Genomic DNA, 25,590 nt, shown 5'->3' with positions numbered 1-25,590 from the left:
TCTTTGTTCCCTTTTCTCTTCTCAGATCAGGGTGTGTCCCTGCCACGATTATACATCTGAGCTTTCTTACCCTGCTGGGCTTATCTTTCTGAAAACTTCTCAAATAAGACATGAATGTAAGTCTACAAATCATGGGATACCTGATAACCTGCAAATGATCAAGAAACCATGAGAACATGAAAGTGCTTCCAAATTATTGTCTCCCGAAATACTAATTTTTAAGTCAAAGCTTTGTTACTTGTTATTCTCCACGTTTTTATTACTAAGTAATAGATTAAACTTTCAATGACATGCCGTGTGGGAAATTTATAACTTTTCCACTCAATTCTAAAAATAATGTTGTATTTTCATCGTCAAATTGTTCATCGTCAAATTGTAGAGAAAACATCCTAATTCTCAACCCATACCTGATGACTGAGGTGGGTGCCAGATGCCACGGCTGGAGCTACCGGAAGGGGCACAGACGGACTTTACTCTTGGCTCAGGATAGACAGCGGGTGAGCAAAATGCTTGGCTATAATTAGAGTAATTTTGTATGCGATGGGGAGAAACAACTCCTGAAATATCAGTGTGGGATTCAATAGCAAAATATGTCTAGACATCTGAAGTCTTCCACACTGAAAGAAGTTATTGAAAAATGATTCATTTTTACATCCTCCACCTGCTGCCTTATTCTTCATAATATTGATTTGTGAGAGAAAGAACTTTTCCAAATGATAGTACTGAGATGTGTTGCTAATAAGGTACATAATTTAACCACTCAGCCTTATTGAGCATCAACTATGTGTTAGATGCTGTTTAGAAAAATCAGAGTAACTGTCTTTATCTTAATTCAATTTTCATAAAAATTTTCTTTTGTCATTCATATTCTTCAGAGTTTAGGATCAACTGAACATGGATGATATTTGATTTTTTTTTTCAGAGCAGGAAATTATGACTTTGAAAATATGGTTTTCATGTACGGATAGATATTTATCATTATAAAATTAGAGTTGTTCTACTCTGTTGGCTCACTAATCTGGATACTTTAGAGAGTGCTTTAGACATTCTCCTGCATCAGTTGTTGTTTTTACCTGTAAGTACAAGAATAAGGTCTAAGAGTACCTAAACAAGTAGTTTGGTTTTCTCACACATCAAGGAGTCAGAATACAGGTGGCTACTCTTGTTTGAGCAGCTTGGTGTCAAGGGCAGCATCTCTGTAATTTTCCTGATCATATCAATATGGCTGCTGCTGCTCCAGACATCATGCCTGTATTCCTGAAGGACGTAGAGGGGCAGGCGTAGTGTTAGAGATATATGCTTCTTTTATCATAAAGCATAATTTTCTGGGTACTCCAGCAAACTTCAGCTTACAAATCATTTGGCTAAAAGTCAGGTTTCCGGCCCTTCCTAGATTCAAGGAATGTGAGACAGTGGGTGTTCAGGTATTTGGGAATGGATCTCAGGTTACCTATGCAAAAGTCCCTGGCACCTCTTGCAACCAAATTTTTATTTTAATGACTAGGATTGATACTGTGGCTGAGTGAATTCAGCTATAACTTGAGGCTTTTTGTATAGGAAAAGAAAATGGACTTAAAATATATCACTTGGATGTAAATCTCAACTCTTTAGTTCCCATGTTAGGATCCTAAGCAAGCTCTTTACTTTCTGTAAGCTTCAGTTTCCTCGTGTACAAAGGGAGAGAAGAATTCCCTTCTGTAGGCATGCTGAGGATTGAATGTATAAGATGTCTTAGGGTATCAAGTATAGATTTGAATAGATAGAAATTCACTGAATTGCCCATTTATTCATTATTTCTTTCATTCACATATTCAGTTGGCCAAAATAAATTTTATTTAGGAGAAGCAGTCAAGAAGAGGCCACCACTGGTCAGGTTTGCATCAATGAGGCCAAAGATGCAACAGTTGGTCATTTCAGGATCTTGTTCCTGAGGTGTGTGTGTGTGTGTATGTGTGTGAGCGCGTGCGTGCACGAGCATGTTGTGCGTGTGTGTGTGTACACATGCATGCTTACGTGCAGGTGTTTGTGGTTATTCCTGCCTCTAGAATGGCGATGAGGCAGAGAAGGAGGGAGAAAGGAAATTAAATTTTATTGACCGCCTCCTACATGCCTCTCTTATCCTCATATTGTTTTTACCTGATGAAGCTGATACTTCTTTTCTTCAATGTTCAACCAGGCCATTAAGCTACAAGCAGAATGGCTTTGACCTCTCATATTTCTAAGTTGCACATATTATACAGATTTTTCATCTTATTCAGTCTTTTATTTCCCTGGGAGTCCATCAGAAGTTCCTGGGGGCTGAGCAGAAACACAGAGACGGTTTTGTTAAACACTGTTCAAGGTCGCACCCCAAATCTTTCCTTACTTTCAACCTCCAACGAATATTCCACAAATAGATTGGTACCTAATTATCTCTCTCCTGAGAGTATATTCCTTTCCTATCTAGAATTCTTCCATCCAGTTCCTATCAGAAATAAAGAGTAGCCACTACTCAAGACTAATTTGGAGTCTGAACTTTAGGAACTGCTGTCCACTTTTTCAAGTATTGCATCTTTTCTGAAGTTCATTGCACCATCTTTGCTTCCATGCCGGTCTGTCCAGATGTAGCCTACATGGCATATCCAAATTTGCTATGGGTTTATTCCCCAGACCCATGATCTAGAAACCTTGCCACATACAGATTATATAACATTGTCACGTGCAGTAATTTCTAAATATGAACATGTGAACATATGAATAAATATGTCTTCTGAACAGGGTAACACATTCTCTTTTTTTCCTTTACTCATCCTTCTGTCCATTTATCCATTCTTCCCTTCCTTCCTCCCTCCATCCTTGTTTGTCTCTATTTCTCTCCTTTTCCCTCTCTCTCTGCCTCTACCTCTCTCTCATCAGAATAATCTGCAAAAGAGGGGCACTTTGAGGGATGACAAGCAATCTGTATGTAACACACTGATGTGTTCATCACAGACTGAGAAATGATCCCTCCTGAAGGATGGTCCATGGAATCAAACCAGTCATTGAATTGTTGCCAGAGATGCTCTGATCAGCCTCTGTAAAAGATAAAAATAGACATGATGATTAGAGTTAAGTAGTAATTCCTCACTTTCCTCTAGAGGGAGCTAATGGTCAGGCTAGAGAAAACCAACAGTGAGCTTGGTCAAAAACTAGTGAGAAAACTCAAAGGGAGGCAGCATCACAAGACTGAGTGGAGCTGAGCAACTAATCCTAAACCTGTGGACTTAAAAGACATCAGACACTCCCAGGAAAATATCTGAGAAACAACTGTTGTGAACCTCATCTTAATGCTATTTGCTCATGCTATAATGCTAATATCTTGATTTCAGTCCTAGAGACTAATTCAAAGATAGTATGTACTTTCAGCCACTTGTCTATTTATCTGTCAACTTCCTGTTAAAATTTGTTGAGCTCATATTATGTACCTAATGTTGTCCCAGATTCTGGCCATGCCAAATCAAATGGTCATTGTCCCTAACCTTAAGGAATTCACAATCTAATGGCAAAAATGAATATAGAAGCAGAGAGTTAGAGTTTAGTGCAAAAGTGCTCATTTGAAGATATACATGTTACATAATATTAGGGAAGAAAGCAGATGGGAGATTAGCATCAGGAATTGATCAACCTACCTATAGCCATCTCAGAAACCAGGAGATAGGCTGACAAGGCATGAGACAGGGTCATCGTAAAAACCCTTGGGTCAGAAGCTTCCCATCACCTACCATATAACTTCTTCACCTGACATGCAAGGCTCACCACTCCACAGTTGGCTCTCAACTCCCACTGGTGGTTTGCAGAACATGTCGTATTATTTTATGTGTTCATTTCATTGTATATGCTGTTTCTACCACTTGATATCCTCTCTTCTTTCATTCTGCCCTCTTATCCATCTGATATTTAGACTGAACCACCCTAGTCAATTTTGGATTGACTTCATGCTTCATTGGGTGTCAGCTCAGTTATTACCTATTCAGAGATATCTTTCCTTCTCACTCAGTCTAAAGTGGCAACTCCATCCACATTCACCATCACATCACTCTTTTTTATTTTCCTCAAGGCACTTTTCTATATCTGAATTTCTAGTTCATTTATTTCTTTACAGTCAGTGTAGATCTTGATTAAGAAGTAAATGCCATGAGATGGGCTTTGATGGTCTTAGTCACTGCTGTATCTTATGGTCTAGAATCAAGCCTAGTGCATAACAGGTGTGTACTAAACATATGTTGAATTGATGAAATAATTAACCAGTAGATCAATTTTTTCCACTAGGGTGCATGCCTCTTGGGAAAAGGGATCATCACTTTCTTTTTGTGTATTCTATGTCCTTGGTATATTCTCTGACACATAGTAGATAGTCAGTAAATATTTATTGACAATGAATGGGGGCCAAAAGAGTTCTTTCCATCACCAATGAATTCCATCATTTCCTCCCAAAACAATTAAATAAAGATTATTCAACACCACTTGGCACACAAATTATATGATTCCTATTGAAAATCAAATCAATATGTAGAGAATCTTTTGGGGCAAATCTATTTTGAGGAGCCATTTTTATTGTTAATAATTTTATCAAATAATTTTATCCTTGTATCTGAAGAGAGCTCACTTAGTATCAGATTTCCTGGTGGAAGAAGCTCCATTATTTAGTTCTCATTTCTCCAAAGGCTCAAGGGGAGAGTAAGTGGTGAGGAAGTCGTTTTCTCTCTAAAACAATGCCTTCTGAAACTTTCCCTTGAACAGAAAGTAGTGAACATTTTTTTCCAAGTTAATCACACATTTTAATGTATTAGAACCTTGGAGATATTTTGAAAATATGTTATAAATCTGAATGAATCAAATTATCTGGACCTTAATTTATTCAAAACATTGCCTTGGGTCATTTGGAGGGAAAGAATACTGAATCTTTGCCCCCAGGCAGTGTATAATCTGTTGATGTAGACAGGATAGTTGGCACACAAAAGGTAGTAAACTGCCTAATGAAGGGATTGCTTGTGAAATGATAGAGGAATTCAAAAAGAATGGCTGGCATGTCTAGGTCTCACGCTGAACAAAATTGAAGAATCACTCAGGGGGCCTTTGGGTAGCTCAGTCAGTTAAACTTCTGACTCTTGATTTTGGCTCTGGCTCATAATCTCAAGGTTAAATGAACCCAAACTCTGTGTTGGGCTCTGCACACTGACCTTGGAGCCTGCTTGAAATTCTCCCTCTCTCCCCTCTCTCTGCCCCTCCCACTCTTGTGCTGTCTCTGTCTCTCTCCAAATAAATAAATGAACTTAAAAAAAAAAAAATCAGCCAGTACAACCTGCCTTTCCTGCAAACTTTTCACACATATTCCCATTTGGAGTAGAAGTGTTGGAATTGGAGAATGTATATTTCAACCTTTGGAATGATTTGAATTATCTAATGTTTCAATATATATTATTTTAAGCTAACATAAATGATTTTCCACAAGAAAATTGTATATTATGAGGATAGTGATGTTAAAAAGAAATATCCTGGGGTGCCTGGGTGGCTCAGTCGGTTAAGCATCCGACTTCAGCTCAGGTCACGATCTCGGGGTCTGCGAGTTCGAGCCCCGCATCAGGCTCTGGGCTGATGGCTCAGAGCCTGGAGCCTGCTTCCGATTCTGTGTCTCCCTCTCTCTCTGCCCCTCCCCCGTTCATGCTCTGTCTTTCTCTGTCTCCAAAAAAAAAAAAAAAAAAAAAGTTAAAAAAAAATTTTTTTTCAAATAAAAAGAAATATCCTGGAAAGAACCTACCCCAACTCCTTATATGTTCCAAAGGCTTGCAGTACCTCTCCCAAATCAACTTACAGTGACACATCATGAGTATGTATCTCCCTCACTTGGACAAAGCTGCATGGAGACTGTTTGTCTTCTTCTAATAAAGTGTTTGATGGAGTAGGTGGAGTGTTCATTAAAGTAAGGAACGAAAACTCTTTTATCCTCCCTTGTGCTACACTTGGCTTAAGCTATTGGTATCTCTGATCATGTTGGCTTCTCTTCAGTTTTTTGAATTTACCAATCTCTTTCCTGCCTCAGACTTTTGCAAATTCCTTCTCTTTTCTGAGAAAGTTTTCCGTGTTCTCATTCTCTAGCCATGTCCTCTGGCACTATCACCTGCTCAGAAAGAACCACTCTATTTAAAGTAGGTACTCTCTGCTACAGGGTGCCTGGGTGCTTCAGTCGGTTAAGCATCCGACTCTTGGTTTTGGCTCAGGTCAGAATCTCACTGCTTGTGGGTTCAAGCCTTGTGTCAGGATCCATGCTGGCAGTACAGAGCCTGCTTGGGATTCTCTTTCTCCTTGTCTCACTGCTCCCCACCCACCGTGCTCGCGCTCTCTCTCTCTCTCTCTCTCTCTAAACAAACAAACAAACAAAAAAGTGGGTACTCTCTGATACTAGCTCAGCTCCTTGTTTTTTCCCCCTAGTAATATAGCTAATGTTTCATTATTATCTATTTCCTTCTCCACCCCACCCAGTACCTGCTGTTTTGTAACCTTCATGATGGCAGGCACATGTCTTATTGTCCATTCCTGCACTTCCAGCTCCTAGCACAGTGCTGGGTACACAGAAGTCACAAATCTTTGAAGAAATAAGAAATGCTCCTGTATCAGACCCACCTGTTAGTAACATTTTCTGTCAGGCTGCAGTACACATATAAATGTAGTGGTTTGTGATTTAGGCATAGCTTCCTATGCACAGATGTAACCCCACATCTTTTTTCACTGATTTAGCAATGCAGTGTATTGACACAGCATGGTAGGAAATCATTTGGATGTAATGTACAGTTTCGGAAGGAACAGAAGGAGAGCATGAGTTCTTTGAGAGTGAATATCTCATTTGGGAAGGTGAAGTATGTGATAGGCTCTGGAAAGCACGTATGTTGATAACTTCCTATGGTTTACTGTTTGGGATTTCTTGGCCACCTGAACTCTTCATGCATTCTGTCTCTGTCTCTGTCTCTTTCTTTCTCTTTCTCTTTTTTTCTCAGAATGTGGTTCGTGGATCAGTAGAGTAGGCATTATCTGAAAGCTTGTTAGAAAGATGATTAGATTAGCTTCCTACCTTCTCCCTGTTATTGCCACCAAATTAGCTTTTCCATCACCAGTCACTCTCTTTTGCCTCAGTGGTTATGCATAATGGAGTTTCTTAGTGTCTCAAAGGTCTTAGTTCTCTGGACAGCTATAAGCCCTCTGTGATGCGTGTGAGGCTTCCAGGTGTCTGTGAACTTGCCTGAATGTGAAACAGATCTTCTGTGAGCCCTTGCATTGGAGCTTCGGCCACATAAATTGCAATCAAAAAGAAAGATAGTAACACCAGCAATAATACATGCGTTACATTTCCATGGTGTTTCTCTCTTTTTAAAGCACTTGAATTTGTTATATTCACTGTGTTCTCTAAAAACTCAGGGATGGGGTAGAACTGGTGTTACTACACCTGTTTTGCAGATGAAGAAACAAAGCTCATAGAGATGAATCTAATTCCCAGATAGCATACTTGGCACATCTTTGGACTTCAGTTCTCTTTGCACTGCGCAAATCAAATCAAGTAAAAACCGAATGTGGGGATGCCGTTATGACAAAACATGGCTGCTGTTTTAAAGATTTGTGAAGTCATCGGGAAAAGCTTAATATAAGCTTTAAGGCCCCAAGAATAGGTCTTCATGCCTTGTGGGCTTTTAATGCTAAAATATTTTATTAAACAGAAAAAACCTGAGAAAAATATTTCAGATGAGAGATGCCATTTGAAAGCAGCTGAAAGCCTTACCAGCAACATTTTGACAAGTTTGCTTGGGTTGAGGCCATCACTCTCTTCTTCTGTTGTGTTTGAAAATGCTCGAGGAATGCCACCTCTGTTGTTTGCATCTCTTCAATTTATGACCGCAAATGAATTTTAGTTCAAATGGGATTGTTTCGGGATCAGGTGTTTTATGCCAGCTTCAGAATAAATCCTCAGGTATACCTCTAAGATGGCTGCACTCTTTCGTGATGAGACTGACTGTTGACTGGAAACCATGGCATTTGAAATTCCTACTCAGAATAAGCAGAAGATGAATTGTTTTATTTAAAAAAAATTTTTTTCCCCTTTCTCAAGGAGAGATTGGTTTCACACCTTTGGAAAAGACTAAATGTGCTTTCTCATATTCTCTTCAGGACACTTGGGTTACTTTGTGTGTCCAATGTAATAAACCTCTTCCCATGTGTGGGAAGGGGCGCCTGCCTGACTGCTCAGGGCCACGCAGACATTCTCTTGGCTGTGAAACACTAGGAGCCGAAAGACAAATAGGGCACTGGCTTAGCCGGGAGATCTTTCCTAGAGAGCTTTCTCTGCTCTGGGTACCCTGATGCAACCACCTACAGTCTTTTTATTCCCAGGCCAGACCTTATTGCCTGCACCCCCCAAAACCCTGAACGTCCCTGCTTCCGGCTGCCTCAGCCCCTATTTGGGTCCTTTCCCTTGGCTCTCTCAGCAGTGTCCCTAATTTGGTCTTCAGATTTCCCAGAACTAATGAAGCTTTTCTTTCCTTTGAATTTTTTTTTTAGACATTCATCTCTTTTCCTTTACCATCTCCCCTTCCTTCTGCTCTGCTTCTTCTTCCTCCTCCTCCTTTTTCCTTCTTCTTTGGGACAATCTTGTACTCCTTTTGGCTTCTCTGCGATCAGTTTTTCATGTGAGATGAAGACCAGTCTTTTCTGGTGAAATCATGGAAGTCCCAGGATATTGACAATCTGAAGCAATCACTGTAGAAACGCGTCCATTATACTAAGAGAGTAGCATTGTCCAAATGGTAGGACACCGTTTGCCTAATACCTATGTATTTAACCTGGACCCCTGATAAAAGAAAGTCACATTTTCTCTGCTCTGTTCATGACAGGAAAAGCCTATACCTTCTCATCTTGTTGCTACACCAGGTCAGCATTTTTATTTAGCTGCAGTTGTGCAATTACCTACATTTTATCACTTTCCCTACTGTTCCTGACTTTACCTTCACCATGATAATACATTTAGTCTCTGTGATTTTTGATAATTTGAGATTTACTCTTCAGTTCCCTCTGTATGTAACATAATTAAGTCCTGACCCTTGTGACCCAACCCTGGGGCTGCTTGATGCGGTTGGTTTTTCACTCCTCCTACTGCAGCCTTCAAGAAGTGCTCAGTTGACAGACCCAAGTCTTAAACTTCTGTTTCATAATTAAATAGAGCTGATAATCCGTGTTTAAGAAATCCTTGCCTGGGAGCGCCTGGGTGGCTCAGTCAGTTAAGTGTCTGACTTCGGCTCAGGTCGTGATCTCACAGTTTGTGACTTTGAGCCCCACGTTGGGCCCCATGCTGACAAAGTGGAACCTGCTTGGGATTCTGTCTCTCTCTCCCTCTCTCTCTGCCCCTCTGCCACTCATACTCACTCTCTCTCTCAAAATAAATAAATAAACTAAACAACAACAACAACAAAAATCTTTGCCTGATTAATGCGATGAAGCACAGGGCTATCCCAGATATAATTAATCTGATTTTCCTACAAACTCTTCTCCTCTTTATCACTGTTACATATTTATTGAAATGCATATAAGTGAAGAAGGCAACAGGGAAGATACAGCTTACTTTCTCTAATAGGTGTACTCTAAGAACATGTTGTATAAACAGAACGGGCCTGTATGTGAATTCTAATTGAAATATCTTAGGGGATATTTAAAGATACATCAGGATAAAACTTTTACAAAGTAAAATCAAAAAGTCTTTGTATTCTGTATCAGTCAGGATAGGCTGGTTTATGTTGCAGTAACAATTAACTTCCCAGTCATCACAAACATATTTATTCCTCAAATTATTTGTCCAAAGTGGGTTGGTCAGGAAAGTCTGGAAGTTTGGTAGAAGTTCGGTCTTCACACATGCTTCTAGGATCACTCCAGCATGGGGAAGAGAACTCAGGAGACACTTGGACAAGAAATTAAGTATGCTGACCTGGAAATGGAGATCCAATGTTCGGAACTACTCCTGTTGTCCTGGCCAACCAAAAAGGGCTGAGATGCTCAATCTTCTGTATGGGTGGAAGGAAATAAGAACTGGATATTAGTGAGCAGCACTAATGATGATCACATTCTGCCCTTTCAGTTACCAAACTTTTGCTCCTCTCTCCTCCCCGCAGGTAAAATACACTCTCTCTCCCTGCTCCTTTAAGGGAGACAACCCAAAATCCATCCAGTCATAGCACCAAGCACAAAGTCCAGAATCTCTGGTAGTTTCATATCAAGAATGATGCAACATATAGTCCAGATATAGCTCCTGGTGGTCTAGAGACCTATACCTAAAATTGCAGGTTATCAACCTCTTTACTCACCCACCTACCCACACCCAGTGACAGGATAAAACAGGACCTGGATAATTTCAATGAGCACTCTTGCTTGGGTAGTGAACAGACAGGAGGCATACCTCAATTACTGGGTTGTTGCCACTGGGAAGTCTCACTGGGTAGATGTTATCAAGTGCCTCTTCTGGTAGAAGAGGGGCTTCCTGGTTCATTATACTTATGGTCCTTGGCTCAGTCCAGTCTCACTTTCTATGACCTTCCATGGCCACGTTTAAAGTGGGTATCAGGGAATATACGGCCCTTGGGGTTAGGCAGACTTCTTAGCTTACATTCTAACAAATGATGGCAAAAGTCTCAGTGTTACCTTAAGTCATGAACTGTCATGTTCTCTTTTATTTCAGGTTGATTTTGGGGGGCAAGATAATTCTCTCAAGAACTTCATTGGATTTCTTTCTCTTTGATTTCAGTGTCATGTACCAAAACACATGACAGTTCCTTTCCTATTTGATGAGTGTCTTTGCTTCCTCACTCCCATGCCTTTCCCTTCTCTCACGCATTCACTTCCCTGATGTCAGTGTGGGTGTCTTATGCTGGTCAGGTGTTCAGAACAACACTTTTTATCTCTCTGCTCTAAACAATGTTGTTCATTTTAAAGGATATTCTAGATGTCAGTGTGTGGTAGGTATAATAAGTGTCCCCCAAGGATGTTTACATCCTAATCCCTACACTTGTGACTATGCTGTTATGTGGTAAAGGAGAATTAAGTTTGTGAATCAGCTGACCTTAAAACAGGAAGAGTATCCTAAATTATGCAGGTGGGTCCAATGTAGAATTGGGTCCTTAAAAGCAGAATTGGCTGTATGGCAACTAACTTAAAAATAAATAATAATTTTTAAAAAAGCAGAATTGGGAGGCAGAAGGAGAGTCAGTGTCAGAGTCCGAGTCATGTGATAGGAGAAAGACCTGACCAGCCATGGCTGGCTTTGAAAGTGGAAGGGGGCCATGAGGCAAGGAATGTGGGCAGCCTTTAGAAACTAGACAAGGTAAGAAAATGGATTATCCCCATGAGCCTCTAGAAAGGAACACAGTATTACCAACCCTTTGATTTTAGCCCAGAAAGAGCCATTTAAACTATCAGAACTATACAAGTAGATCTGCATTATTTTAAGCCATCAAGTTTGTAGTCATTTGTCACAGAAGCAACAGGAAATGGGTACACACATTAAACCCGCTCAGAGCTTTTACCACTACCTTTTAACCCTATTGCCATTATCCTTAATTTAGTTTTAGCTGCACGGCAGAGTTTGAATCAGCCTTTGTTGCTCAAAACCCCTTCTCAATTACATATTTTACTATTTAGGTATGGGGAGTAGCCATTTCTTCTAACACCACAAGCCCTTGAATTTGTGACCTTTCTATTTCCTTTTTAGTCTAGCTTGTAAACCAACCAGTTCATTCCGTAGCATACCTCTACCATAAGCTGATCTCGCCTTGTCACATAGAGCCGGTAGCAGCCAGCACGTTCCTAACATTCTGTTTTCCAACTTCCTCCCTTAGTTCTCCAGTTTTGTTCGGTATACAGTATGCATTCTGAGATACCGCACATGAAAACATACCAAAAAACATGGATCACCGTTCTTCCAGCTCCATGGATGGTTTCCTCAACAGTTTCTAGTTAATGCTACATTTTTGTTATGGTAGGAGCTCATTTCTGTGTACTAATTTTTGTTGGTCATCTACTCATAATGGAGATTATGGGGAGAGATTACGCTATGCAACAAACAATCCTAAAATCTTGGTGGACTAAAGAAGGAAGGTGTATTTCTCTTTCACACTATGTCTTTTCAAGGGGCTCTGCTACCTTGTACCATCTCCAGATCCTAAACTAGGAAAATAACCACAGTCTGGAGCACAGCAAATCTCTAAGGGACAGGTAAAGAGTGTAAGGCTAATCACATAGTAGCTCTTAAGCTTTCAACCAATAAGTGACACACTTGTTCAGTTACATTACCTGTAATCGGCCAAATCAAATAGCTCACTACCTCAAACCCAAGGGAACAGAGAAATGAAATCTTATGATACGCCTCTAAAGAGAGCAGGCAATATTTGGCGAACAGAAATAATGACTACCACATCCTTTAGTGGCTTTTGTAAATCGAAGTTTATTATAGTAGGTCTCAAGTATATTCAGAAATGGGAGCTATATTACGAGAAAAGATGACTCTGCAGAAATATTTTTTTTGCATCTTTGCAATGGAATTGTAAGTGATAGACATATAATCATAATTATATAGTCATAATCAGCTTCTTATTCTGACTTCATATGTTAAAAACCTGTTAGTTTACAAGCATACTTTAGAATATAAGGAATACTTTTTAAAAAGACTGACATAATACCCCAACTCAACACTTCAGTATATATCCAGGAAAAAATCCAAAATTCCAACAAAGTAAAAATGTGTAATTCAATGTTATTTATAAAGAGAAGTTTGCAACATCCCATGCACTTTTAAAAAGTACAGTATAGGGCACCTGGGTAGCTCAGTTGGTTGAGCACCTGACTCTTGATTTTGGCATAGGTCCCAAAATTGTGGGATTGAGCCCCATTTCTGGCTCTGTGCTGAGCATTGAGCCTGCTTAAGATTCTCTCTCTCTCTCTATCTCTCTCTCTCTCCCCCCTCCCTCCATCCCTCTCCCTCTCCCTCTCCGTCTCTCCCCGCCCCACTCTCTCTCTCTCTCTCCCCTGCTCATGCTCTCTTTCTCTCTCTAAAAAAATAATAAAAAATAAAGTATATATACTCACTATAATATTGTGTGGCAATTATGTAAGTATTAAATGCTAGAAATTGCTCCCAACCTGACATTAACTTAAGAAGTAGAATACTGCACATGTAGTTTGAACTTCAGCTTTTATGAATATGAGAAGAAGAAAATGAGACAGAAAATATAAATACTAACAGTGGCCATATATAGGTGATGGGTTTATGGTTGGTTGTGATTGATTTTTTCCATTTTTATTTTCCAAACTTTCTGCAGTAACAATATTTACTTTTATTTCCAAAAGAGTCAACATAATAAAGAAGAATAAAAAAATTATTCTTTTCTAAAAAAGGCTTATGATGCCTTTTATCAAGGCCCTTCAATAAAACTGTTGAAATGGAAATCAAAAACTAAAACCGTGTTTGGTATTGATGTCCCTCCAAAATCCCCATTACCTGGAATTTAATTAAACAGTAATCTGAGTATGCTGTGAGGAGGCTTTGAAGATGGAGTTGAAGTTCTGAATCCACTGACTTCTAAACACAGTGAGTATCCTGAGTTATCTCATGGGCTTGGTGTAATCACATGAGCCCTTAAAAAGAGGAGAGGCAGGGAGAAGTGTCAGAGAGACGTGGCAGAAGGTGGGGGGTGGGGAGGTCAGAGATACTCAAAGCACAAGAAGGACCCTGACCCGCTGTTGATGGCTTCGGAGATGAAGGGCACCACGCGTCAAGGAATGCAGGTAGGGATTTGAAGACTGAGAACCAACCCCTGGCTTACAGTTAGCAAGGAAGCTGGGACCTCACTTCTACTACTGTGTGGAAACTGAATGAGTTTGGAAGCAGATCATTCCCCAGAGCCTCTAATGAGGAACACAGCCCTGAGACACCTTGATTTTAGCCCAGTGAGACCTGTCATAGACTTCAGACACATGGAGACAGTGAGATTACCTATTTATGTCATCTTTAGCTGCTAAATAAGTTGTAATTTGTTACAGCAGCAATAGAAAACAATTACACCATGAAATGGAGGTGAAAAAACTATACTCATTCAGAGGGCTCCTACAGTTACTGTAAATGAGGATTAAATATGGCTTTGAACTTCTTGACAGTCAAGGCAGAAAGGGAAACAGCAGGTGACAGTTTTATTCAGGAGAGCTCCAAACATTCCTGCGACAATTGCTTTAATCGGGACCTCCTCACAGATCTCTTTGCCTTTAGTCATAGGCCATCCCAAGTCCAACTTTTATATTTATTGCATAGAATGATCTTTCCACAATCAAACTGGATTGTCATTTTCCTGCTTAATATCCTTTGGTTGTTCTCCATCATTTACAGGATGAGTTTCAGGCTCCTCAACATGACACAAAATTCCTTCAAAATATGACCGCTGCTTCCACTTCCAAATTCACCTTCTGCTGTGGCCATAAAAGCACCTGCACTCCAGCCACATACTTACAGTTTTCTCACACCGACACTGCTTTTACTCCTGGTGTTTACAGATGTTCCTCGGGCCCAGAATGGTTTTTCCTTCTTATTCTCCTGGGAAATGGTTCATACATCATGACTCAACTAAAGTGTTTTCTCTTTGGTGAAGCCTTCCTCACTCCCTCCTCACTCATCCCCTGCAGGAATACTAAGTCACTCCTCTTTCTGTCCCCCTAGTGTCCCCTGTTCCTTGTTCTGTTGCAGTATTTAGGTATTGCAACAAAATCACTGCCTTACATATCAGCCACTTGATGGTGAGTCACCAGAAATACATATTATCTGAGTCTCGCTTTCCTCATCTGTGAAGCAGAATAATTGCTTTCATAGGTTCTTGTAAGAATTAGTTATAATGTCTGTAAAATGGACAGCACAGGCCCTGGCACACTATAGATATTTGGGAAATGGTAGTGTGACATAGAAAAAAAAAAAGCATCTATGAATATGGTTGTTACTTAAGAGACGAATTTTATTTTATTTAAAAGGTTGAAGGAAAATACCAAAATAACTGTTGAGATAAAAACAAATATAGAGGTGCCTGAATGGCTCAGTTGGTTGACCATGTGACTCTTGATATCAGCTCAGATCTTGATCTCAGGGTCATGAGTTTGAGCCCTGTGTTGGGCTCTGCACTAGGTGTGGAGCCTACAGAAAAGAAAAAGTTAACTGACCTAGAAAGAATGGCAATGAGTTAGCTCTAAGTTCTCACATTCAGTAACAAAGACTGGGAAAAATATGTGGTTAGTACTGAGAGGAACTTAAAAGGTCACAAAATGCTTTCTCTCACCTAGAGAGGAGTCATAGCTAGCATTTCAATTTTTAATTTCTTATGAAAAATAGGTTAATAATTACCTTAATCTTCAGTAGATCGGGCGAGTTAATTCATACATTTTACATTGCTTTTTTTCAACCAAAGGCAAAAAAATAGTGAACTTAGCAAGAAAGAGGAAAAAGAGAAATTAAGAAGATAATGCAGAAGTGTCAAACATATTTACTATAAACACTGGCAAACAACCCTACTACAAAATAAGTACATGATATTAGTGATATACCTAAAATAAATGAACTTGGAAAGGTAGAAAATAACTCTTTGGGCAAGGCCTCACCCTGCCAATGAAACCTAATGGAAGTAGGAGCAGCAAAGATGTTAAGTCAAAAAACAGAAATAAAGTAAAAGGCATTTTAGTAGGAAAAAAAAATTTAACATTATAAAAGATACAGTCACTGGTGAAATGTGTCAGTGTATAACGTAAAATACGTGTGTGCAAAGCACCAGAAGAAATCATCACTGACACAAATGTACAAAATGTTGTTAGATCTCTTAGATCTCTTTGGACATTCACATATTAAGTTGGCAAAAGGATTGAATCAATATGAACATAGAGAATTTGATCACTATCTTAAGATTGGTATTTGTTTAGAATTTAGGAGCCTTTGTGTATCACAGAAAATTAAAAAAAAATTAATTTCAAGTGTAAAAGTTCACTGGTCAAATTATCTGAATACAACAGTTAAAGAAAGACAATTCCACTAGAAATTATAAAAGGGGATGCTTGGTTAAGCGTCTGACTCTTGATCTCAGCTCAGGTCTTGATCTCAGGGGTCATGAGCCCCTGTGTTGGGCTCCATGCTGGGTGTGAAGCCTATAAAAAAAAAAAAAAAAAAAGAAATTGTAAAAGAACTTTCTATGTATTGGATTAAAAGGGAGATCAAAACTATCATTATAAATTGTTAATATATATCAAAACTTGAGGATATATCCACATCTATACTTATAGATACATTTTTAATGCTATGATTAAATAAGAAATGAAAATGAATGGATGAGGATTAAATGGAGAAATCAGAAAAAACAAGAATAAGTTCATGGAAAAGAAGATAATTATAAAAGTAAAATCAGCAATTGATGAATTAGGGTTATAAAACAGTAGAACTCACGAATGATTTCAAAATCTGGTCCTTTTGGAGAGAAATTCCTCTTTTAAATAGCTTAACGCATACATAGCATTATCAATAAAAAACTAATGAGATGAAAAAAAACAAATAGTGAATGTAAAACTAGGACCAAGTAAGCATATAAAAGCACACGTGTCAGCCATTTTCAGAGAAATGATGAATTACCAAAATGATGTAGAAGTAGCAAACTTAAGTTCATAAAAAACCATGAAGAAACAGGAGAAAAATGTTTGGCCACAGTTTTATGAACAAATATTCTTTTAAGGACCATATAATTTCTGTGTTTTTGTACTATGTTAGAAAAGTTTTGCTGTTTGCTTATTCATTGCCGCTAATAATTCAGTTTGATAAAGGCACTCTCTTCCCACATAAGCACACTGAACTGTACATAATTTCACTCATGAATAAACACAAAACAAAAGATCTAACTAAAATGCTAACAAATCCTATACAGATATATATTAAAAGAATAATAGATTATGACCAAATGGAATTTATTATAAGAACATAAAAATACAGTGTTGTCTGACATAAGAATAATTACCCCAGAACTATGACCCTGAAAAAATCTGCAAATAAAGAAGAATTTGGTATATAATAAAGTGATGAAAGAAACCAGAAGGGGGGTCTAGGAGTTATTCAAGAGATAGTGCATACATACTATTGGTTTACTATTTCGGCAAAATAGAAGTGTTCATCCTTATCTCATGATTTATATCAATATCAGATAAAAGTTAAATGATAAAATAATAGGGTGCCTGGGTGGCTTAGTTAAGCACCCGACTCTTGATTTCAGCTCAGGTCACAATCTCACAGTTCATGAGTTCGAACCTCACATTGGGCTCTGTGCTGACAGTGCAGAACCTGCTTGGGATTCTCTGTCTCAATGTCTCTCTCTCAAAAATAACCTTTAAAAAAAATGATAAGAGAATAAGGGAAGGAGAGCGAGGGAGGGAAAAAGATAAATGATGACTAGGGACAGAGAGTGACTGGAGGAAGGGACAGGGAAGGAAGGATAAACAAAAAGAACATAGAAATTACTAAAGATAGTGTGGGCAGATTCTCTCTGAGGGATAGGAAAGGACTTTCTAAGCATAAAAGCAATGGTGAAAAGCATGAAGAAAAATATCAATTGATTTAATTCCATAAACATTAAAATTTTGGTACATACAAACCCATCAGTATCAGTGTCAACTAACAAACTGTTTTTAAAAGGTGCCATGAGTAAGAGACTGGGTTAGTCTTTTTGATGTATAAAATATATTCAAATGGAAAAATATACAAATCAAAAAAAGAAATACAATTGATGAAGTGTTATGAAAATACCCTTGGTAGCTTTGGTACTAAGCAGAAAAACTCTGGTTTAGGCGAGAATGTCCTGGAACCATGATAAACCTAAAAAATTAGAAAGAATTAGGAATCCAAAGCTGTATGAACAAAACAACACCACTCATTACAAAATGTTTGTAGGGAAAATATATTTAATATTTTAGTTAAGGAATTCTCAGGTGGAAAAATGTGTAAATAAAATCTGAGTAATGAAAAAAGAATTTGGTCAAATGATAGATTCAAAACTATAGAGCATAACTTAAATGCATTTTCAAGTCATTATGTAATTTTTGTGTTGGATTTAACTGTTGTAGGAAAAGCCCAAATTATAGGGCCATCTCTGGTTACTGGCACAAAGCTTAAAGAATCCAGGGGCCGAGGAGGCAGATAGTTGAGAGCACAGGTGTTTATAGCCCTTCTCTGTTCACTTGGCATCACTGAGTTACCCTGGGCTGGTAATTTAATATCTGCAAGTTTCATGTTTATTCATTTGAAAAATGGGCAACTGTGGCTATTGAGAGAATCGAATTATATAACCCATGCAGAATGCTTACCATGGTTCCTGACACTTAGAAAGTACTCAAGAAATGTTGACCATTATCCTTCTAATCACACTGGCACAATGCATCAGGAAATGTAATTTGGTGTTTTCTGAGTGGTTGTGGAAAAGAGACGAAGTGAAACCAGCTGAGGTGCTTTGGGACCCAGTTTGAACTATCAAATGAAGTTGTACCTTGGCTGAGTCATGTTATCTCTGTAATCAATCTTTAGTTTGCTTCCCTTTAAAATGGCGTTATTGCCTGCTTTGCCTCCCTCCTAGAGCAGCATATCAAAGTGCTTTGGAAGCAGAGCACAGTGGAATTTACCACTATTAACAAGCCACCACCATTACTATGGCCAGAGTCCCTCTTTTTCTTATATTACTGACATCATTTCCCAGCTGGTGAAGGGAACTCACAGTGATCTTGGAAAACCTTCGTTTGGCATCTCCCCAATGTGAGGTCTAGTACAAGGGGTCCAGGGCTGAAGAAGATAGGCTGTATGATAGGAACTCTGACCTCAGGCAGAAAGATTGGTCTGCTAGCCATATTGATAGAGAAGAAAGACCAGACTTGGGGAGACCAGCCTGGAGGAGTTTGCAATAACACAAGTAGGAAGTAATGAGGGCCTGTGCTAGGCAGAAGTGATAAGGGAAGTGGGTGAGCCCTCTGAGTTATTGTCTGAGAATGGGGGTCTGGTTGGTGAGACTTTAGCTTACATGCCTATTGCATGGTCATCTGTGTTGCTGGAGCTCAGCATATTCCCATCCAGTCACTTCCTGTCACCCCAAATCCGGGATCAGAGATGATGGCCAATAGTGATGACAATCATAATGAGACTAGTTAATATTTATGGAGTGCCAGCTGTGTGCCAAGCAAAAGTATTAGTTTACTTACATTGGCTCCTCAGAGAAATCTGATAAAATTGGTGCTGTTATTACCTCTATTTTTCAAACAAATGGAGGAAGAGAAATGTTAAATAGTTTACTCAAGGGTACACTGTAGTAGGTAGTACTTACTAAATTTAAGCCCCAGGCAGTCTGACTCCAGAGTCCATACTCTTATCCATGGTTCCCCAGTGATAATAACAATGACAGTATTAAGACCAAATATTGTGGGCTTTCTGTGTTATACCCAGTACTGAAGGCTGTACGTGAACTCTCCACTTGATTGATCAAGTATCGGCAGCTCAAACCCAGAAATTCTTTTAGCCAAGGCCTCCACTCTTGTACTAAAGAATTAAACCAGGCCAGTGCTCCTGACTGTAGCTACAATTCCTTTGGGTGTATGGTCCACATCCAGGGCATGGAGCATTCAGGGGTGGAAATGGGTCTTGCAGAAAAGCACATTTCTATTCTCTAAAGTTCTGCCTGCTGCCAGAAGCCCTTCAGGTCTCATTCATTTACTCCATCTGGAAGGAAGCTTGCCAATGCCTCAACCCAGTATTGTGCCATCCCTAAATCAAGGCAAGTACCCTTATGTCAATGCGGAGAGGCTTCCGGGCCACCACCTTACTAACATGAGCCCTGCAGCATATTATGTCACTTATTATTGTTCGTAATTCCCTTTCAAAAGCATTGTTTCTCCTCATTTTCCCTCAAATTTTTTTCCCCTGAATTTTGGCTATCCCACTCTCTTGGGCAGGTTAATGAATTTCTGTGAGCCTTAGTTTCCTCATGTATAAAATGAGGATAATAGTTGTGGGGATTAAATGAGATAGTCCATGCAATGCAGTACTTACCTCAGCATTTGACCCATATAGTCAGTGCCCCATAGACGTTAGCTATTACATCATCTTCTGAGTTTTCAACAACCTCACCCCATGGAGAAGGAAGGTATGGTACCCTGGCATCACTGAAAAATATTAATAAGTATAAAGAGTTCCTCAAAGAGCTGCCTTATGTAGAAAAAAATATAAAGAAAGATGGGGTTCTGGTTCCTCATCATACACTTTGGGGTTAAGAATAATTTAGGAACACAGGCTGGTAGGAAATTAACTAGCCTTCTGAAACATAACCTAAATTGCTAGAGAAACATGCTGCGTATTTCCATACAAAAGGTTCAAGGGAGAGCTATAATTATTGAGATACTAAATCCTTTCAACTTTGCCCATCCCCAACATTGTCACGTTTGTTTTTCTTTATAGGAGAAAGGAGGTTGAATCTTGGATGGCTGGCGACTTGGAGGATGATGAAGGGGTAGGGAGAGTTTTATAGAAGACCTTCGACCCGCATAGTCTCTAGGAGAAGGCGGATGGAAAGGAAAATCCCAGGAGGAGGAAACACAATGGAAGGAGGAATGTGAGATGCAGGTGGATTAGAAGCAGCATCCCAGGGACATCAGTGTGTTAATGACTGATGGGGAGGGGAGGTTGGAGACAGGGGTTGGAGACTTTGAACCCCTCCAACTTTTGGGTTTTCATATACTTTTGGAGCCTCCAAAAGTATATGAAAGGGGATCTTTGGTGGAGCAAGAGAGGAATGGCGAGGCTAAGCCACAACACCAGGCACTGTTTTACCTTTGGAGCCACAGTGCCCCTGGCGGTGTTCCCTTACTGTCAGGACTGAGGAGAGGTCCAGGGGTGGGTGGTAGCTGACCCTGCCTCGTCCCTTTAAACCCTCACATCTCCCCCTGAGGACATGCAGCCAGAGCCAGGGACAAATGCAGGTTATCATCTCAACTTTTTCATGGCCTCTTCCCTAACTGCTGATTCTGACCCGTCTGCGCTCTGTTTCTGAACTCTTTCCATTCTCCTCTGGCTTTGACTACATTACTCTGATGGGTACTTACGACTTCTCTTTGCTCTTGGACCAATAACTCCTGGCTACAGACTGGCACCTCCTTAGTTCACACACGCCTTTGTCCACCCACATTCCCAGGGGACCTGGAGACTCTGTGTAAATAACTGGTTGATATTTACCAGTTATTTCTGGCCCTAGAGTGTGTTCTGGCCCAGCAAGGTGGACCAGATCAGGTGAAAAGCCTCATCTGGTTCAGCCAGAAAGTGCTCAGAGACTGGGAGGAAGAGCACCAGGGAGCTTATGCCTTCACACTGCTTCTCTTTACTTATTTGCTCTAAAGGAATCACTCCTCTCCCTTCTAGGTATGATTGCTCCGGTTCTTTTCACATCTATATGGTTGGTCGTCTGCATATTTGAATTACATTAGTGAAAAAAAATTCAAATGAACAAATCCAATAATGTAAAGACTTTCAAAACTGGGCTGAGAAGTATTCTGAAAAATGAATACAAATGATTTCACTATATATATATTTTTGTTAATACAGAATACACTCAGCCTGGAATAATTTTTAGCTTCCCAGGGAACACGAAGTTTGATTAAAGAAAAATATATGCGTTTATGAATCCAAAAGGAACACAAGTTAAATGTGGTAAATGCAGACATTCTTATGAAAGAGGAACAAAGAAAACAGAAATCAAATGAGAAAATAGCCCCAGATATTAACATATGAAGAAATAAAATTTAAAAAAAAAGAGGCTTCTTTGCTTCTAACTCTTCTTGAAAAGTTTTAGAGTTAAGAGCAAGGGAAAAATCCTGAGCTCATAAATTTATGTTACTTGATTACTTTTTCAAATGTAAAACAAAGAAAATCCTTGAGAGTAGAGAAGATACTGGGAAATGGGAAATGCTTCCATGCAGCATTTTCTATTTTCAAGAGAAAAATCTCAGGCTCGGAAAGAAGTACGTAAGCATGGATCAATAGCTCTGATATTTACCTTTCCTTGTAGAAGAGATTACAGCAATCTACAGTATCCGATTCATTGTCTAGATAGTATTCTGGTTGCTAGTGCTGAGACTACAGCATGTAACCCTAAGCAGGACTGACTTTTTAAAGGAAGAAAAGGCCAAAAAAAAAAAAAAAAAAAAACCCAAAAACCAAACCAAACAAACAAAAAAAAACATAAACACCACCACCACCATCACCACCAACTACAAACACACACAAACCCCTCTTATACTCTAAAACATATCCCTGGCTTTGTCCTCCTGAAAACAATGTGAAGATGATTGCACAGTAGCAAAAAGGTCCCTCGACTTTACTCAAATATAAGAAATGTCGAAATTGAGCTAAAAGATTAGATTGCCTAATAAAACAATTGATAAACACAAACCATTTGAGATAGATACAAAGAATGGACCATGACAACCCTAGAAGATTGTTTAATATAATGTCAAAAGCTACCAATATAAAAGATTCCAATTTACTCCTGTCTCCAGATGCTGGAAAAGCTTTTGACAGTTAATTGGAAGCTTTTATTTTTGACACTGGAAAGCATGGACTTGCCACAAGAATTCATTTCATGGGCAGAAACATTATCTGATCATCCAAAGGCCAAAATTAAGGCTAATGTGTGTAATTGGAGATCTTTTCTTTCTTTCTTTTTTTTTTTTCTTTCCATTTTTGACAAGGAAGCAGCCATAGGCCGTTCACATTTTCCTCTATTATTTGGTTCATCAATAGAATCTCTGGCAGGCAAGATGAAGGAATAAAAATGGGGTACTTAAGGCCCACAATTTTATTGTGAGTAGATAATGCGGTTCAATTCTGGGTTGCATGTAGATTTGTGAAATCCACTTCTGGGGAGTCAAGTGGGAGGCCGAATCCCCTCTCCTGGTAGAGGGGCCTATTTGGTTTAGTTCAAGAGGTATTTTCCTCTTAGGAACAAGCTCTTTATTGCTAAATAAAGATGCGTGTTACAGATGGTGCCTTCTTTGTCCTTGGAAGCAGTAACCTATTCGGAATTCAGCCTATTTCTCCTGTTCTTGCCCAGTTTTTTTGTTTTTTGTCTTTTTTTTTCCAGAATAATCTCTTTGCAGCGGAGCAGAACTTCCAGTATTAAGTCATATATTTTTCTAATTTCTCTTTTCTTTCCTAATTGAGTATATAAAGAACTCAGGTTATCTGATGAGGAAATAGGTGCAAGAGTACTACAAATTTTTATATATAAACAGAAGGTACAGATGTTCAACAAATCACAAAGGAAGCAGGGTAGAGAATTGCTTTAAAGCTAGTTGCACCTAACTGTAAAAAAACAGTGGGAGGTGTGCAGTCCTTATCCTCTCTTTTTAAACAACTTTATTGAGCTGTAATTAATATATCCTGCAGTTTACTCATTTAAGGTGTACAATAAAAAGTGTACAATTCAAGGGTTTTGGTATATTCACAGAACTGTGAAAGCATCACACAATCAATTGTAGAATATCGTATCATCTCTAAGAGAAATCCCATATGTAATAGCAGCCACTCCCTACTTCTTCCATCTCTAAAAGCCCAAGGCAATTATTAACTCACCTTCTGTTTCTATGTATTTGCCCATTCTGGACATTTCATATGAATGGAATCATACAGTATGTGGCTTTTTGTGCCTGGCTTCTATTATTTGGCATGTTTTCAAGATTCTTCTCTGTCGTAACACAAATCATAACTTACTTTCTTTTTATGGATGGATGACTTTTAGTTGCATGAATGGACCACATTTTATCCATTCATCAGTTGATGGACATTTGACTTTCCACCTTTTGACTATTATGATTAATGCTACTATGAACATTTATGTACAAGTTTTTATGTGAACATGTTTCCATTTCTCTAGGATATATACCCAAGAGTGCAATTCCTGGGTCACTTGGAAACTCTGTATTTAAACAGACTGTTTTCAAAGGAGGGGGTACCATTTTACATTTCTCCCAGCAGTGTATGACAGACTTTCTTCAGATCCTCATCAACACTTGTTATTATCCGTCCCTATGATTATAGCCCTCCTAGTGGGTGTGAAGTATCTCATTGTGATTTTGGTTTTCATTAATATCATGGCTTAACACGAAATAAAACATCTTTTTAGTTGCCTATTGGTCCTTTATATATCTTTTTGAGAAATGTCTGTTCTTACATTTGCCCATTTTAAAATTCATTGGCTCCTTACTACTGAATTTAAGAGTCCTTTATATATTCTTAATACAAATTTCTTATCATATATATGATTTGCATATCAAATGTCCCACTCTGTGGGTTTTATAGTTTGTCTTTCCATTTTCGTCATAATGTTCTATAACCCAAAAAAGTTTTTAATTTTCATAAAGTCCAATTTACCTATGTTTAGTTGTCTGTGCATTTAGCGGTATGTGTAAGAAACCACCAACTAATCCAAAGGTATAAAAATTAGTACCTATGTTTCTTTTAGGAGTTTGTAGTTTTAACCCTTACATTTAGGCCTTTGATTCATTTTGAGTTAATTTTTTGTATGTGTTGTGACATAGGAGTTCAACGTCCTTTTGCCTGTGGCTGTCCGATTGTCTCGGTGCCATTTGTTGAAAAGACTCTTCATTTCCCATTGGTTGGTACTGGCACTCTTGTCAAAAATCAATTCCCCATAGGTATATGGGTTTATTTATGGGCTCTTGATTCCTTTCCATTGATCTATGTGCCTATTTTTGATATCAGTACCACACTGTCTTGACAACTGTAGTTTTGTAGTGCATTTTGTGTCAGGAATATGAATCTTCCAGTTTTTTTTTTCTAAGACTGTTTTAATTGATTCATCCAGATGAATCTTGGGAACAGCTTATCAATTTCTGCACAGAAGCCAGCTGGGATTTTGATATTGTGTTAACTCTGTAGATCAAAAGATGTAGGGAATGTGCCATCCTAACAATATTAAGTCTTCTGATCCATGAAACTGGGATGTCTTTAATCTTTACATAGACTCTGAATTTCTTTCAACGACGTTTTGTAGTATCGCAGAACATAATTTTAGCCCTTGCTTTATTAAATTATTCCTAAATATTTTATTATTTTTAATCCTATTGCAAATGGAATTGTTTTCTCAATTTTGTCTTCAAATTCTTTATTGCAAGTGTGTGGAAATAGGACTGGTTTTTGTGTATTGATTTTTTTGTTTGTATTCTTGCTGAATTTAATTAGTTCTGGAAGATTTTTGGTGACCTAGAGACTTAGGATTTTCTTATATACAAGTTTGTTGTCAGCAAATAGTCATAGCTTTGCTACTTCTTTCCAATCTGTATGCTCTTGCCTGATTGCCATCACTAAAACATCCAGTGCAAGGTTGAACAAAAGTGGTGAGATCAGACATCCTTGTTTTTCCTGATCTTAGAAAACATTTGTCTTTCATTATTAAGTATGATGACTGTGGGATTCTTTGTTGGTTTGTTTGGTAG

At 38.7% G+C, this 25,590-nt stretch overlaps 2 long non-coding RNA genes across 2 annotated transcripts in view; both read left to right on the top strand.

Annotated features, from left to right (window-relative positions):
• LOC147574860 (uncharacterized) overlaps window positions 1-13,014 on the top strand; it is a 44,605-nt gene extending 31,591 nt beyond the window's left edge. The window contains exon 6 of the long non-coding RNA XR_015243582.1: window positions 11,883-13,014. This is a non-coding gene — a long non-coding RNA (uncharacterized LOC147574860). The remainder of the gene's footprint in view (window positions 1-11,882) is intronic.
• Window positions 13,015-13,064: 50 nt separating this feature from the next.
• Window positions 13,065-24,275, top strand: LOC147574859 (uncharacterized). Its single transcript, XR_015243579.1, has 2 exons — window positions 13,065-13,630; window positions 20,540-24,275. It is a non-coding gene; the product is annotated as an uncharacterized LOC147574859 (long non-coding RNA).
• The last annotated feature ends 1,315 nt before the right edge of the window (window positions 24,276-25,590 follow it).

This window comes from Puma concolor, chromosome D4 (genome assembly GCF_028749965.1).
Source record: "Puma concolor isolate L17-30 chromosome D4, mPumCon1.1.hap2, whole genome shotgun sequence".
Lineage (NCBI taxonomy): Eukaryota > Metazoa > Chordata > Mammalia > Carnivora > Felidae > Puma > Puma concolor.
This window is presented reverse-complemented; position numbering and strand designations above follow the sequence as displayed.